Source organism: Rhinolophus ferrumequinum, chromosome 18, assembly GCF_004115265.2.
Source record: "Rhinolophus ferrumequinum isolate MPI-CBG mRhiFer1 chromosome 18, mRhiFer1_v1.p, whole genome shotgun sequence".
Lineage (NCBI taxonomy): Eukaryota > Metazoa > Chordata > Mammalia > Chiroptera > Rhinolophidae > Rhinolophus > Rhinolophus ferrumequinum.
Genome location: NC_046301.1, coordinates 56,809,999 through 56,825,614, shown reverse-complemented (window position 1 = coordinate 56,825,614; position 15,616 = coordinate 56,809,999). Strand labels below are relative to the sequence as shown.

Sequence of the window (15,616 nt, the reverse complement as noted above, 5' to 3'; positions counted from 1 at the left end):
CTATTAAAATTCTGGAACTGTTAAGAAAAACCCCAAAACATATTTCTAAAAACTCGGGTGGTAAAAATAAATGTAATGCATTCTGTCTCCCTCACAAGCCCATGTTCCCCTCCCTCATTTCGTATTTTTTAAAGAACAGATCTTTACCTACATCCTTTTAAAATCAGCTTATGTGTTGGGCATTTTATACTCCTGACAAAGTTAAAAGGTGACTTTGGATTTGCCAAGTTTGAAGCTGAAATGAACTTATGAACACAGTCCCCTGATTTCTGGGTGGGTCTGGGAGGGGCCTGCAGATCCCTGTGGACATGGTTGGAGATGGGATGCAGAATGTTAAGTCAGGAGGGCCAGGACGTGGTGAGGGCCAAGCAACAAGCAAGTGACAATCCCTGAGCTGGTCCCTCCGTGTGGAAGACTGAGGAGCCCTCAGAAGGGCCATACTCTCAGGGTTTGCCCTTGTTTCCAGAGGCTCTTTCTCAGGAAAGACCACTTTGGTGTGAGGCACAACTTCCGAGGAACAGAAAAACCTGGACTGATAACCAAGATGGGGGAGACAGAGGGGTCTGCAGAGGTACAAGCCTGTGTGGGGTTCAGGGCCCCCCAGAAAGAGGTCATGACCAGTTTATTTCTGGGGCCTTGCCTGGGAGATAGGGGCATCTGGTATCTAGGGAATAAAATCGAACATCAGAAAGATGCACAGGACATTTGGCCCTCTCATTCTCCCACTGCCATTTCCACAGAAAGGATGGTTTTATTCTGGGGACACTTTGATTCCATTTTTATAAGCACAGTGGGGAAAAAAAAATCCAACACATTTTCATTGAAAAAAGACTTTTGAATGATAAACTGCATTTAGCAATTAGATTCCAGGATCATTTTTTTTATTCGGTGCAGTTATACCGTTCCTAAATGATTTTCAAAGTTCATTTTTACTTTATTGAAATCATTTTTACCAGGCACATTTTTTCCCATGTAATGTTTGCAGTAAACATTTAATTCATCAATCAAAATTTTTGTCCAATTTTTACCACTGTGATTCTACCACTGTGAGTTTTTGTGTGCGGTTGTCATTTCTTTGGAATCAAGATTTGCATATTTAAATTTATTAAAAGACTTTTTTTTCCTCTCTCAGTATTTAGCCATAACAAATGTTAGCACAAACATTTTTTGTGGGTTAAACTTTGGATTCAGAAATCATTTGTTGTGAATATTGATTAATATGAGCTTAGACCTCATACTTGTCTCATAAAGAGCAAAAAAGGTGACAATATTTGTAGCTTCTCCTATGATGAGGTGGAGTCTGTTTTCCCATTATTTGAATCTGAGCTGCCTTTGTCACTTGTCCTAATCAACAGAATGTATCAGAGATGATGCTGGTCTAGTTCTGAGGCTTGACATTGAGAAACATTTCAGCTTTGGCTCTCTCTCTCTCTCTCTCTCTTTGAAGAATTTTAATTGTGGTTAAAAAATTATATATATATACACATATATATGTATATATACATATACAGTGGGTGCAAAAAATGTATACACATTTTAAGAAAGGAAAAAACTGTATTAAAGTTGTAATACAACGAATGACGCTAGCATTCATTTCATTAACGCCATCTTTTGAGCGAATGTCATACTACACATCGCTATGGTAATTCCATTCAACTTTGAAAAGTGATACATAGATAATATTTCTTAAAATGTGTACACTTGGGGCCGGCCCAGTAGCTCAGGCAGTTGGAGCTCTGTGCTCCTAACGCCAAAGTCTGCCAGTTCGATTCCCACTTGGGCGAGTGGGCTCTCAACCACAAGGTTGCCAGTTCAACTCCTCGAGTTCCGCAAGGGATGGTGGGCAGCGCCCTCTGCAACTAACAATGGCAACTGGACCTGGAGCTGAGCTGCGCCCTCCACAAGTACGATTGAAAGGACAACAGCTTGACTTGGAAAAAATTCCTGGAATTACACACTGTTCCCCAATAAAAGTCCTGTTAAAAAAAAAAGTGTACATTTTGTTGGCATCCCCAGGATGTGTGTGTGTGTGTTTGTGTGTATGACATATCACTTGCCACTTTTAAGTGTACAATTCAGTGGCCTTAAGTACATTCACAATGTTGTGCAATCATCACTATCTATTTCCAAAACTTTTTCATTATCCGCAAATAGAAATTCTGTTTCCATTTAACACTAACTCCCCATGCCCCCTCCACCCAGCCCCTGGTAACCTCCATTCTAGTTTTTGTCTCTCTGATGTTGTTAGAAACCTCATACAAGTGGAATCATATAATATTTGTCTTTCATGTCTGGCCTATTTCACTGAGGATAATGTCCTCAAGATTCATCCATGTTGTAGGATGTATCACAACTTCATTCCTTTTCATGGTTGAATGATATCCCATTGTATGTACTTTTTTTGTTTATTCACTCATCTGTCTATGGGCACTTAGGTTGTTTTCACCTTTCGGCGCTTGTGAATAATGCTGCTGTGAACATGGGTGTGCAATTACAAGTACTCTTTGAGTCCCTATTTTCAATTATTTTCGTATACACCCAGGAATGGACTTGCTGTATCATATGGTAATTCTATGTTTAACTCTTTGAGGAAATGCCACACTGTTTTTTTGTTTGTTTGTTTGTTTGTTTTTACAGGAGCTGCACCATTTTACATTCCCACCAACAGGCTTCCAATTTCTCCACGTCCTTGCCAACACTGTTATTTTTCATTTTTAAACATTATAGCCACCCTAGAAAGCCTGAGGTGTTATCTCACTGTGATTTTGATTCGCACTTATCTAATGACTAGCGATGTTGAGCATGTTTTCATGTGCTTATATTGGTCATTTGTGTATCATCTTTGGACAGATGTTTATTCAAGTCTTTTGCCAGTTTTTAAACTGAGTTGTATGTCTTTTTGTTGTTGTTGAGTTGCAGGAGTTCTTTATATATTCTGGATATTAAACCCTTATCAGATATATAATATGCAAATATTTTCTCCCATTCAGTAGACTGTCTTTTCACCTTTTTGATAATATCCTTTCATGCACAAAGCTTTTACATTTTGATGAAGTCCAATTAATCTGTTTTTTTCTTTTGTTGCCCACGCTTTTGATGCCATATCTAAACATCTATTGCCAAATCCAGTGTCATAAAGATTTACCCCTATGTTTTCATCTAAGAGGTCTATGGTTTTAGCTCTTATATTTAGGTTGTTAATCCATTCGCAGTTAATTTTTGTATATGGTATGAGGTAGGAGTGAAATTTCATTATTTCACATGTGGAAATCCAATGATCCCTGCACCATTCATTGAAGACACTATTTTTCCCCCATTGAATGGACTTGGCACCATTATAAAAAATCAACTGGCCATAGATGTATGGGCTTATTTCTGGACTGTCCATTCTATTCTATTGGTTAAACATCTATCCTTATGCCAGGACCACACTGTTTTGCTTACTGTAGCTTTGTATTAAGTCTTGAAATTGGAAAGTATAAGTCCTCTGACTTTGTTTTTCTTTGTAAAGAAACATGATGTTAGCTGTCAGGCAGAAGAAGAGCCTGAGAAAAGTGGAGCAGGAGCTGCCGGGAAGGTAGGAGAAGTCCTAGATGAGAACGAGGTTCAAGCAGGAAGAAGGGAGTGACCACCCCTGTAATAGATGGGGGGACCAAGACAAAACTGGTCTGTTGGTTTTCTCAAGGGGAAGGTAGATACCATCACTGGTTATTTTTGGAGAGTGATGGGAGGCGGGGCAGCCCAGAGAGGGCAAGAGGGAGATGAAGGCAGGAGTGACGTTTGGTGACACCTAGAGAACAAAGGAGGTTTTTCCTCAAACATAAGAGAAGCATACCTGTGTTCATGGAAGTCTCCTCCTTCCAAGACGTGAGGCACAGCTCACCCTCAGCACCAGGAATAGAGGGAGCCTTCCGGGAAGAATCAACAGCTGACCCAGGAGTCGACTATTGCAGGGCAGAACTCTGCGGGCAGGTGTCACCCTCCTCCCTGGGGCTCTCCAGGGCAGCAGAGACCAGGAGGAACTAAGGCTCAAGGTGAGAAAAATGAGCAAATCTGGAGAACCGTGACGTCACTCACAAGAACATGAAAATGTCGGAAAGGTGGGGGAAGGGCGGCATGCCATACATAGGGTCCCGCCAGCGCAAAGGGAAGGAGGAGGGAAGGTATGGTATTTGTTCTGGAAACTTGCGTTGAAGCCGCTTTGAGCCCATGGGCGGCGCTGTCTAGCCTGGCGAGAAACCCCACAGGTTTTTGATTCCTACCCACAGCCCACGGGTTCACCTCCGGTTCTGTGGCTATTAGCTGAAGTTCTGGAATTCGATTGCCGGCAAGTTTCTGAGAGGCCAGCCCACACTTCAAAGAAGGGGAGACTGATGCCTCTTTAGCGGCAGGTGGCGCTTGTTTAAGAATTGGGGAGGTAAGTGGGGTCTGACCTGGGCAGGTCTTTGGGGAAGACTTGCTGCTGCCAAATCATAGCTTACGGGGTGTGACAGAATCTGTGCAGCCCAACTACTTGGGAAGAAGCTCCAAGTGGATAGAGAAGGAGAGTTTCCTGGAGGAGGTGGTATTAAAAGATATGTCTGTGTGTGGGCAGCGGGATGACCAAACATTTGCTCACTTACTTCATTTGTTCACTAGACATTTGTTGAACACCTACTTTGAGCCAAGGACAGGCTCCCCATGTGGAACTCACAGTCTAGAGAGAGAGAATAATCTGAAAGCATGGGATTTCTGCATGGTATGTGGCGTAAGGGTTGAGGGAGCTCAGAGGAGCCCCCTGACCCAGTGTGCAGGGAATCTAGGGTAGCTTTTGTGATATAATAAGAAATATACAGTATTTCTTCTTTGAGTCCAGTTCCTGGCACAGAGCTCCTAAAATTCTTGTAATTTATTGATAAGAATATCTTTTGGTATTCATAAGGAGTCTCTTGACCACACCAGAGTTTATGTTAATAAGATGACTTAGAGTAGGGCCCCTTTATAGCCTGAGGATGGTCAAGTGATTATAGGGTTGGAATTTCTGGGTGGAATTTCTGGAGATTAAGCCCTGTAAACACTCTTGGACAATGAGATTTGGTGAGCTGGTTGGTGAGGCGTTCACATGCAGGAGGGTGGTGCACCCCATTTCCACGGGGACAGAAGCTCTTATGCTTGGGATCTTTCCAGACCTCACCCTATGTACCTCTTCATCTGGCTGTTCATCTGTATCCTTTATAATAAACCAGTAAACATAAGTTTAGTTAATGTTTCCTTGAGCTTTGTGAATTGTTCTAACACATTGTTGGACTGAGCAGAGGGGGTTGTAAGAACCCTGACTTATAGCCAATTGGTCAGAAATATGAGTGGCCTGGACTTGCAATTGGTGTCTGAAGTTGGGAACAGTCTTGTGGGACTGAGCCCTTAATCTGTGGGATCTGTTAGAAACAAGACAACAGACCCACAATGGAATTGCTTATGCTAAGCCCAATGCTACCAGACCAAGACTTCATGTAATGCCAGTTTCAGCTCTCTCAGAAATGGAATCTTAAACCAGAAATCGCCTGATCAGCCATCCCCTTCAGGGAAACTACCTTGCAATAATCAATGCACTTTTTATTTTACCTTGTACAACTTCCTTGTTCCTGCCCCCTTCTTCCTCTAAAATCTTGCCTTGCCCAGCTCTTTGGAGCTCCTTTCTAGCTGCTAGATTGGATGCAATCCTATTCATGAATGGTTGAATAAAGCCAATGAGATCTTTAAAATTCACCCAGTTGAATTTTTTTTTAACAGCTCTGATGCCATCTCTAGGTTGATAATGTCAGAAATGAGTTAAATTCGTAGGACATGCAGTTGGTGATGGCTGAGAATTGGGGAATTGTTTGGTGATATCGGAAGGAGCTTCCAGAAGGAGCTTATATGCCAGGGGAAAGGTTACATTCTGAAAGGTAAAGCATTGGAGCAGAGATTGAATGGGGTGCAGGGAGAAGTAGTGTTTCAATTAGAGTGATCAGCAGATGTAAAGATCAGGAAACGAAAGAGCTGATCTAGGGGCTTCCTAGAGGAACTGAAAGTTTTTCAGCAGGACTCTAGGGCCCCAGGAAGGAAAACTGGATGGCTAGTTCAGGATCTAACCACAAGTTATGGAACAGTAGGCGAAAGGGTTAATAATAATGTGGTAGAAATAGTCCACCCAAGAAAGAGTATCATGTTTGGCCTTCCTGAGATGGTTGATGTCCCGGTTCCGCTGATACGTCTCCAGAGATGGAAAAGCCACCAACTCCTTAGGAAGTCCAGGTAGACACAAAGAGTACACCAAACCAGACAGACGTGGCTTAGACCCCAGCTCTGCCTCAAGCTGTGCAGCCACGAGCAGTTCTCCTCTACTCTCTTAGCCTCAGTTTCCCCCATGTGAAGTGGTCCGTTCAGGCTGCTATAACAAAATACTATAGACTGGGTGTCTTAAACAATCAACATTTATTTCTTACAGTACTGAAGGTTGCAAGTACAACATCAAGGCTCTGGCAGATTCCATATGTGGTGAGAATGCACTTCCTGGTTCATAGCCATCTCCTAGCTGTGTTCTTATATAGTGGAAGGGACAATGGAGCTCTCTGGGGTTCCTTTTCTAAGGGCACTCACCTCATTCATAACCTAGTCACTTCCCAAATGTCCCACCTTCAAATACCATCACATTGGGGATTAGATTTCAGCATCGGGATTCTGGGGGGGACACAAACGTTTAGTCTATGGCATAAACCCACCTCATAGGTCTGTCATGAGAAAGAACAGGTCTCTTAGCACCAAACAAATGCTCAACAAAAGACTTTAATTCCCCGAAAAGACTTATAACATATTCACAAGTTAGATCTTCTATACTCTGTTCAACCATTCCAGCAGTCACTCTGGTTATGTCACCTCTTCTCCACCAAGAACATACAAGGAATAATAATTAATTTAGTCACTTAACAAATACTGATGGAGTGACTACTATGTGCCAGGCAGTGTTTTTAACACTGGGGTTATAGCAGTGAAGCAAACAGACTCAGTCTTCTCCTTTTGAACAGCCAGCCCCCAGCTGTTTTTATAAAAACAGTTGACACTTGAACAATGCAGGGGTTCAGGGTGCTGACACTCCATACAGTCAAAAATCCACATATAACTTTTGACTTCCCCAAAATTTAACTTGTCCCTTGGTGACCTTGGGAGTTGGCTCCAGGATCCCCTGCAGATACCAAAATCCTCAGACGCTCAAGTCCCTTATATAAAATGATGAGATCATTTTTTGGTCAATTTGGTGGAGTAGGTAAATGCTGTGTTTGCCTGCTTTCACGACCACATCAAAATTACAACTAAACTACAGAACAACCATCATTGAAAATTTCCTGAAATCTAGCTGAACAGAAGTCCTACAACTAAGGATATACAGAAGAAGCCACCTCAAGACTGGTAGGAGGGGTGGATACATGAAATAGGCCAGGCCCATACCTTCATGTGGCAGTTAAAAATCAGGAGGGCTATCTCAGTCGTGGAGGTCACCCCTCAGGAGTGAGGGGTACCAGCCCCACCACACCAGGCTCCCCAGCCCAGAGTTCCAGAGCTGGGAAGAGAAGTCCCCATAACATCTGACTGTGAAAAACAGCTGAGATTGTGGCTGAGTGAGATGGAGTCCCATGTGTTCCTCTGAAAGGGCCCATACACGGACTTACTCGCTGACAGACTCTCTCACTCTGAGCTCCAGAACTGGGGCAGAAGCTTGAAAGGCTCCAGGGGTATACAGGGAGGAACTGAATTATCTGGGGTCAGGGCAAGGGCTGGAGGGACAGATTTCTTCCAGACAGAAGTGCTGTCAGAGAGCATCATTCCTTTGTTGAGACCTTCCCCTTCACATTGTGCAGACTTTGGCAAGCACAATATCTAAGTCTCCATCAACTTGGCTAACACCATTTACCCCACCCTGGTGATTCCCTGAAACCCCCTCCCACACACACACCCAACTTGCAGGCCCACCCAAGCCACTTACAGTAGCTTTTCCATACAAATGGGCTATCTTGTCTCATGTTTTGGACTTTGCTAAAATCTCTCACATGTTCACAAACTCCAAACAAGCAGCATCTGGCCTTGGCATGCCCCCATACCTCTTGCTAAGCAGTCCCAAGACTGGCACTAGTGGCAGCCAGCCTCAGTCTGCAGCTTAGCCTCTCCCAGGCACTTCTAAGCCCAGCATGCGTGGCGGCTAGCTGTGGACTGTTTTGTGGCTCATTCCAGGAAGCCCCAGGTAGGGCACAGGCTGCGGCTGAATTTGGCCTGCAGTGGGGCTCCTCCTATGAGGCACCGATGCCAACACACCCAGTGGCCAGCTTGGGAGTGAGCCCAAACACCACCCAGCTGCCTTGGAGGATGACACACCCAAAGGGCAGACCGGGCAGGCACCAGAACCCTGCTAAAGCAAATCCAGTTCCATCAGCCCCTGCACAACGTCTCCTCCACTGTAGTCACAGCCAGTCCTTACAACCGTTCAGCCTGAGGGCCAATCCCTACCACTGACATGCAAACAGCCACCAATGCTCAACTATAGCAGGAGGGCACACACAATCCACACAAGGGACTCTCCTGGAGCACCCGGCTCAGGTGACAAGGGAAACTGCGCCACAAGGCCCCACAGAACACCTACTACATAAGGCCACTCTACTAAGACTGGGAGGCATAGCAGCCCTACCTAATACATAGAAACAAACACAGGGAGGCATCGAAAATGGGGAGACAAAGAAATGTGTCCCAAATTAAAGAACAGAACCAAGCTCCAGGAAAAGAATTAAACAAAATGGAGACAAGCAATCTACCAGAGGAAGAGTTCAAAACACTGGTTATAAGGGTGCTCAGTGATCTCTGGGAGAACTTCAAGAGATAGGAAACATAAAAATGGAAATAGAAAACATTAAAAAGAACCAGTTAGAGGGGCCAGCCTGGTGGCTTAGGCAGTTGGAGCTTCGTGCTCCAAATGCTGAAGGCTGCCGTTTGATTCCCACATGGGCCAGTGGGCTCTCAATAACAATATTGCCGGTTTGACTCCTCGACTCCCACAAGGGCTGGTGGGCTCTGCCCCCTGCAACTAAGATTGAACAGGGCACCTTGAGCTGAGCTGCCACTGAGCTCCCAGATGGCTCAGTTGGTTGGAGTGCATCCTCTCAACCACAAGGTTGCCAGTTCGACTCCCACAAGGTATGATGGGTTGTGCCCCCTGCAACTAACAACGGCGACTGGACCTGGAGCTGAGCTGCGCCCTTGACAACTAAGATTGAAAGGACAACAACTTGGATGGAGCTGATGAGTACTGGGAAAAACACACTACTGTTCCCCAATTAAAAAAAAAAGTCCTGGAAATACACACTGTTCCCCAATAAAGTCCTGTTCCCCTTCTCCAATAAAATTTAAAAAAAAAATGAAGATAGGTCCAGTGAGATTATCTAGTCTGATGAACAGAAAAAAAAAAAAAAAAAGAATGATGAAAACTTAACAGAGCCCCAAGAAACTTGTAGGACACCATCAAGCATACCAACATATGCATAATGGGAGTATCAGAAGGAGAGGAGGAATGGAAAGGAAGAGACAGAATATTTGAAGAAATAATGACTGAAACCTCCAAAATTTGATGAAAATGACAGGCTACACATCCAGAAGCTCAAAGAATTCCAAGTAGGATAAACTGAAAAAGATCCACACTTAGATGCTTGATCATCAAAGTGTTGAAACACAAAGAGAAAATCTTGAAAGCAGCAAGAGAGCAATGTCTTGTCATGTACAATTGATCCTCAATAAGATCAACAGCTCATTTCTCATCAGAAACCAATGAGGCCAGAAGGCAGTGGAAAGACATATTTGAAATACTGAAAGAAAAAAATCTGTCAGCCAAGAATTCTATATCCAGCAAAACTGCACTATTCAGCCACAGTAAATAATAAAGTACTGATATATGCGACAATATGTATGAACCTTGAAACCATTATGCTAAGTGAAAGAAGCCCGACACAAAAGGGTGTTGTACGGTTCCATTTATGTGAAATGTACAGAATAGGTAAATTCATAGAGACAGAGTGTAGATTCGGTTTCTGGGGCCTGGGAGGAGCTGGGAATGGGGAGTGACTGCTTAAAGGGTATGCGGTCTCCTTTTGGGTTGATGAGAGTGTTCTGGAACTAGATAGTGGTGATGGTGGCACAACATTATGAACATACTGAATTGTACAATTTAAATGGTAAATTTTATGTTACGTTTACTTTACCACAATAAAATAAATGAAGGGAGTCTTTCAGGATGAAATGAAAGAATACTAGACAGTAACATGAATCTACATGAAGAAACAAAAAGCACCAATAAAGGTAACTACATAGGTAAATATAAAAGACAGTATAAATGTATTTTTTTGTTTGTTAACTCTGTTTTCACCATATGATTTAAAATACAACTGTATAATGCAATAATTAGAAATCTAGGTTGATGGGCACACATGTATAAAGATGTAATTTCAGATAATAGGATAAAGGGAGGGGGAAGTTGAATTATATAGGAGTAAGGTTTTGTGTACTTTAAAAATTAAGTTGGTATTAATATGAACTAGATTGCTATAAGTTAAGATGTTAAAGTAATCCTGAGGGAAAACAGTAAGAAACTAATTTAAAAAGTGTATAGTAAAAGAAACAAGAGAATTTAAATTATACACTAGAAAATATCTATTTAATACAAAAGAAGGTAGTAATGGAGGAGCTGAGGAACAAAAAAGACACAAGGCATATGAAAACCAAATAGCAAAATGGCAGATATAAACCCTACCCTTTCAATAATTACATTAAATATAAAAAGGTTAAACTCTTCAATTCAAAGATAGAGATTGACATAATGGATAAAAAATGATGATCCAATTATATGCTGTCTATAAGAGTGTATAGATGTAGATATGAACAAAATCAACTCCATCTCTGTGTCTGGATTTCATTTCCTTTTAAAGTTTTATTATGTGATAAACTTCACAGTCCTTAGCAAGCACATCAAAGCCTTCTAGTTGATGATCATCTGTGTCTTAAAATGTAGCCATAAACATTTTTGTTAGTAATGGCAGGCATGACATGACATGGAGGTAAATTTCAAACTGTGACAGTATGGATTTAAACAGTCACCTATCACAGGGCCACCAGGAGGTATTCTTTGTTCCTTTGTCTTGTCAATCATTAGTATCGAGTTATACTATAAAAAGCACAGTAACAGGGGGTCTGGTAACGGAGAATAATCTGCACAAAATTGCTGGGTGGTCTGTTCTTCTCTGACCCAATCTTCCCATAAATAGATTACCCCATAATTAATTCTGTTATATTCCTTGTTTTTTTTTAAGAGTACAGTTTAAAAAAATTTTTTTTTTAATTGGGGAATGTTGGGGTATAGTGTGTTTTTTCAGGGCCCATCAGCTCCAAGTCAAGTCATCATCCTTCAATCTAGTTGTGGAGGGCACAGCTCAGCTCCAAGTCCAGTCATCGTTTTCAATCTTTTATTTGCAAGGGGCGCAGCCCAACATCCCATGCAAGAATTGAACCGGCAACCTTGTTGTAAGAGCTCCTGCTCTAACCAACTGAGCCATCCGGCCACCCAAATTCTGTTATATTCTATGGAGTTGCCTGCATAGTTCTTAAGTCTGAAGATACTTTCTTGTTACAGTGGCCACTATACATTGCCCCACCCTCAGACAGAGACTCACTTTAGTTTAAAAATGAAACATAGTAACATAAAACTGACTGAATCAGATAGGAAACCAGGAGCCATACATAAATAAGTTTGATACACATAGTTTCAAAGTGATTGTCTACAAAATACTTAGTAATTACAAAGGGGGAAAAGGTAACTGCTTAGTGTAATGGTTAAGCAGGGACTCAGAGGTCAACCCGCCTAGGTCCATCTCCCACCACTTACAAGCTGTGTGACCTCAGGCAGTTGCTTGCCCACTCTGTTTTCCAGTTTCCTCATATGTAAAGGAGGATGATAGCTGTACCTTTCTCATAGGGCTATTGTGAGAACTGTCAGTGCCCCCCAGCCAAAGACCACCCAGAACATACCTATGATTGAACAAAATTGGGTTTATCACTTGTGGCAGTGAGAGAGAACACACACATCGCACAGGGCTGTGGGGCATATGCTAAGTGCTATTACTACTGAGTATTTATCATTGGGATAGACAATTTATACCCATTACTGGTGCACTGTATTAAACCTCACAATAACAGTATGAGACAGGGTAACTGTCCCATTTCAAAGTTGAGGAACCTGAGGCTCCGATAAGGTGGGGCCAAAGGTTCGAAGACTGGATGGGGTTGGAGCTGCACCTCTGGCGCTGGCCTTGACCGAGAAGCTTCTGCCCCGACCCTGAATGACTTCTCTCACAGCTGTGTCAGGCATTTCATCTCTACCCACGACTTTCCCAAGAGGAAGTGGAGTCCTCACTCTGTTCTTTGCTCTTCTTCCTGAGATGGGGAGGAATTGGTCTGAGGAGGGGCTCCCGAGGGCAATACACAATACATGGGGTTGTTAAGACCACAGATAGTACAGAGAAAAGTTGGACAGAAGAGCAGAAAGGAGAGGAGGATGGCGGAGATGTGTGTGGGGCCCCATTCTGGGGTAATGCTGGGGAAGGCAGAGCTCCAGGGTCTGGGGGGATCTGGGTCTGGCCTCTGGCAGGGCTCAACAGGCTACAAAGCTCAGCTGAGTTTGTTCTGTCCTGTTCGGAAGAGAAGGAGCTCTTTGCTGGCCAGAAATTGGCTGAGAAATACCTTGGGCGACCCAGGAGATCAGGAAGCTTACCAGGTACTGGGGTGGGTGGTTCAGCAGCAAACACCTGGGGAAGGGGGCAGCTGGGAGGCTCCATCCAGCATGGGTGGGGTGGAGCAAGTTCTGTCCCGGAGCCCCCAGCTCTGCCCTTCCTGCAGGGTGTCTGACGCGGCCCCCTCTGCCTCTGATGCTGCTTTTCATCTCTTTGGGTCTCTTCATGCTCCTGCTGACCACCTTGGTTCAAGGTGAGTCAGGGACTGGGAACTAGGAGTCCTGAGTGCCTTTGAGTTTTCACTCTTGGATGGCCTTTGCCCTTTTGCCCTTTTCCACAAACCCCAAACCCACTAGGACTGGGGAATTTGAGCTCTGCCTCATCTTCTGTGTGACTGTGGGTTGGTTACCACCTGTCTCTGAGCCTGTTTCCTCATCTGTGAAATACAGCTTATCTTCCTCAGAGGGGCCGGGGCACGGGGGAGATTTAGGCTCTCAGAGACCTTGAAACTGGACCTGGCACAGGATCAGTCATACAGTTGGCACTCATAAAGGGAAATTCTCTGCTCTATTGTAGTCTCCAGGATCCAACAATCCCTGCTGAGAGAGACAGGCCATCAGGAGAACCGCAGCCCAGGTGAGGGGCTGGATGCTGGCTTCTGGAGTGGGAGAGGGCTCTGAGGCTGCATGACTTTGGACAAGGGATGAAGGAGGAAAGGCAGGAGTGGAGGAGGACACTGGCCCCCTGCATGAGGTCTTGGGGGCCTGTGATATTGGGCAAGTTGCTCTCTAAGCCTCAGTTTTCTCGTTTGTGTCTAATGGGCTGTTGCGGTCACAGTGAGATGCAGAGATCCTGTTCTCATGGGGCCGTCTCTGCAACCGGCACACAGTAGGTGCTTAATAACTAAAGTCCTCTTCTTCCAGCGGTCGTTTTGCAGGAGCAGATGCAATTAGACCTGGAGGAGATCCGGCAGCTGCTGACCTGGATGAATACCACCCTGGGTAAGTTTGGACATCGAGGAACCCAGCTGTGGGGTCCCCTGTGAGGTCCCAGGTGGGGCTGGGGCTCACCTTCCATGGTAGCCAGATGAGGATGGCAAAGCAGAGGTGGGATCTTTCTCATGGATTTCTCAGGGACTGAGTTGACAGCGAACAAAGGGTCCCAGCCTTGGGTTCCCAAGATCTAAGGCAGGTGTTGGGGGCCTGTCTCCTTAGCTGGCAAATCCAACCCGCTCTCCCTCCGAGCTGGCCTGTGCAAGCCCTGCCCCTGGGATTGGGAACTCTTCCAGGGAAACTGTGTTCTTCTCCCGGGCCTAGAACACTTGGAAAGCTTCTGTCTCTGCCTGTGAGGACATGAGGCCCAGCTGGTGGTCATCAATAATGCGGAGGAGCGGGTGTGCCGGGCCAGCCTCCTCTCTGGGGCAGGGCTGGGTGACTGGTCAACCAAAAGCCTTCTGCCACCCTCCTCTGCCCTCTGACAGATGGAGGTCTGGTGGGCAGCTGGTGGCGGGGGGGGGGGGGGACATGCACATGCAGTCAGGGAAGGCTTCCTGGACGAGGAATAATGGCTTTGTGAAGGTAACGTGAGAGGAGCCCATGTATGGACAGAAAGGGAATTCAGAGTAATCCCTCCGATGATTCATAAGTGAACTGAGACACAAGCTAACACATTTCCACACGTCACAGCATGCATGCACATGTGAACACATACAACTTAGGTAGGGGCTGTAGGCTAGACGGCAGAAAGAACTTCTGTGGGATGCAGGGGACCGGGGGGATGTGGGCAGGCATGGGACAGGTGGCATGCACAGATCTGCCTCTGATGCCCCACCCTCTCCCTCTGCCACGCCCCCAGAAATTCCTGAAGTCTTGGGATATCAGAAATAATAAGCACACCTGGATCGGCCTCAGTGACCAACACAATGAGGGATCCTGCCAATTGGTGGACAAGAGCCCCCTCCAACTCTGGTGATGGCCTAGAAGGAGGAGGGTAGGGAAAAGACCCCCACCTCAAACCAGGGGTGCTCTGACTCTGGGATTGGGCAGTACCATTGAGAAGCCGGGTGGAGATGCAGAGTCCTGCATCCACCCTGGGTGGGGTGAGAGGTCTGATGCTGTAAGTGTAGGAACGGGCCCAGGAATTTGCATTGTTATTTTACCAGAGCTGATTTTGAAGGAGGTGGTTTTTGAACCTACATTTTGAAAACCCTACCTCTGAATTCCTCTCCCCCATCTGGCTGGTTCTTGGAAATTTGCTGACAAAGGCCATGGACCAGCTTGTCCAAGGGTGGGTTGTGGGGATGGAGGAGGGAACTCAGCTCGGATGGTGTCCACAGGTTCTGGAAAGAAGGGGAACCTAACAATCTTAGAGACAAAGACCGTGTGCAATTGCCCGGTGATGGCTGGAATGATACCGAATGTAGTGTAGAAGACTTGTGGATCTGCAAGAAACCCTTCGCTCGCTGCCCTGGTCTCTGAGGGCCACTGCCAGCCCCTCCCACCTCCCCAGAGCGCAGGCGGTTTGGGCATGCACTCTGCCAGCTTCTCCCTGGCCCCACCCCCTTCTGTTCTCCCTCCTCTTGAACTGAGGTTTCTGAGATCCTGAGACTCGTAGATCCCCTTCTCCTCGGAGACCCATCCCGCCATATGTTATCAACCGTCTGTCTTCTTCTGTGGATGGTCTCGGGGCCCGCCACTCAGACCCCATGACGTCCCCTTGATAAAGTCACATACTGCATTACGCCGTCTGTTGAATTTATTGTCTGTTCCTTTGCCACTGTTTCCATTACTGCAATTTTATAATATGGTTGAGACACACTAGGACATTGTTTCCTTTCAATG

At 45.1% G+C, this 15,616-nt stretch overlaps 1 pseudogene; it reads left to right on the top strand.

Moving 5' to 3' along the window:
- Positions 1-4,116: 4,116 nt before the first annotated feature.
- LOC117038519 (CD209 antigen-like protein 2) lies at positions 4,117-15,253 on the top strand (annotated as a pseudogene).
- The last annotated feature ends 363 nt before the right edge of the window (positions 15,254-15,616 follow it).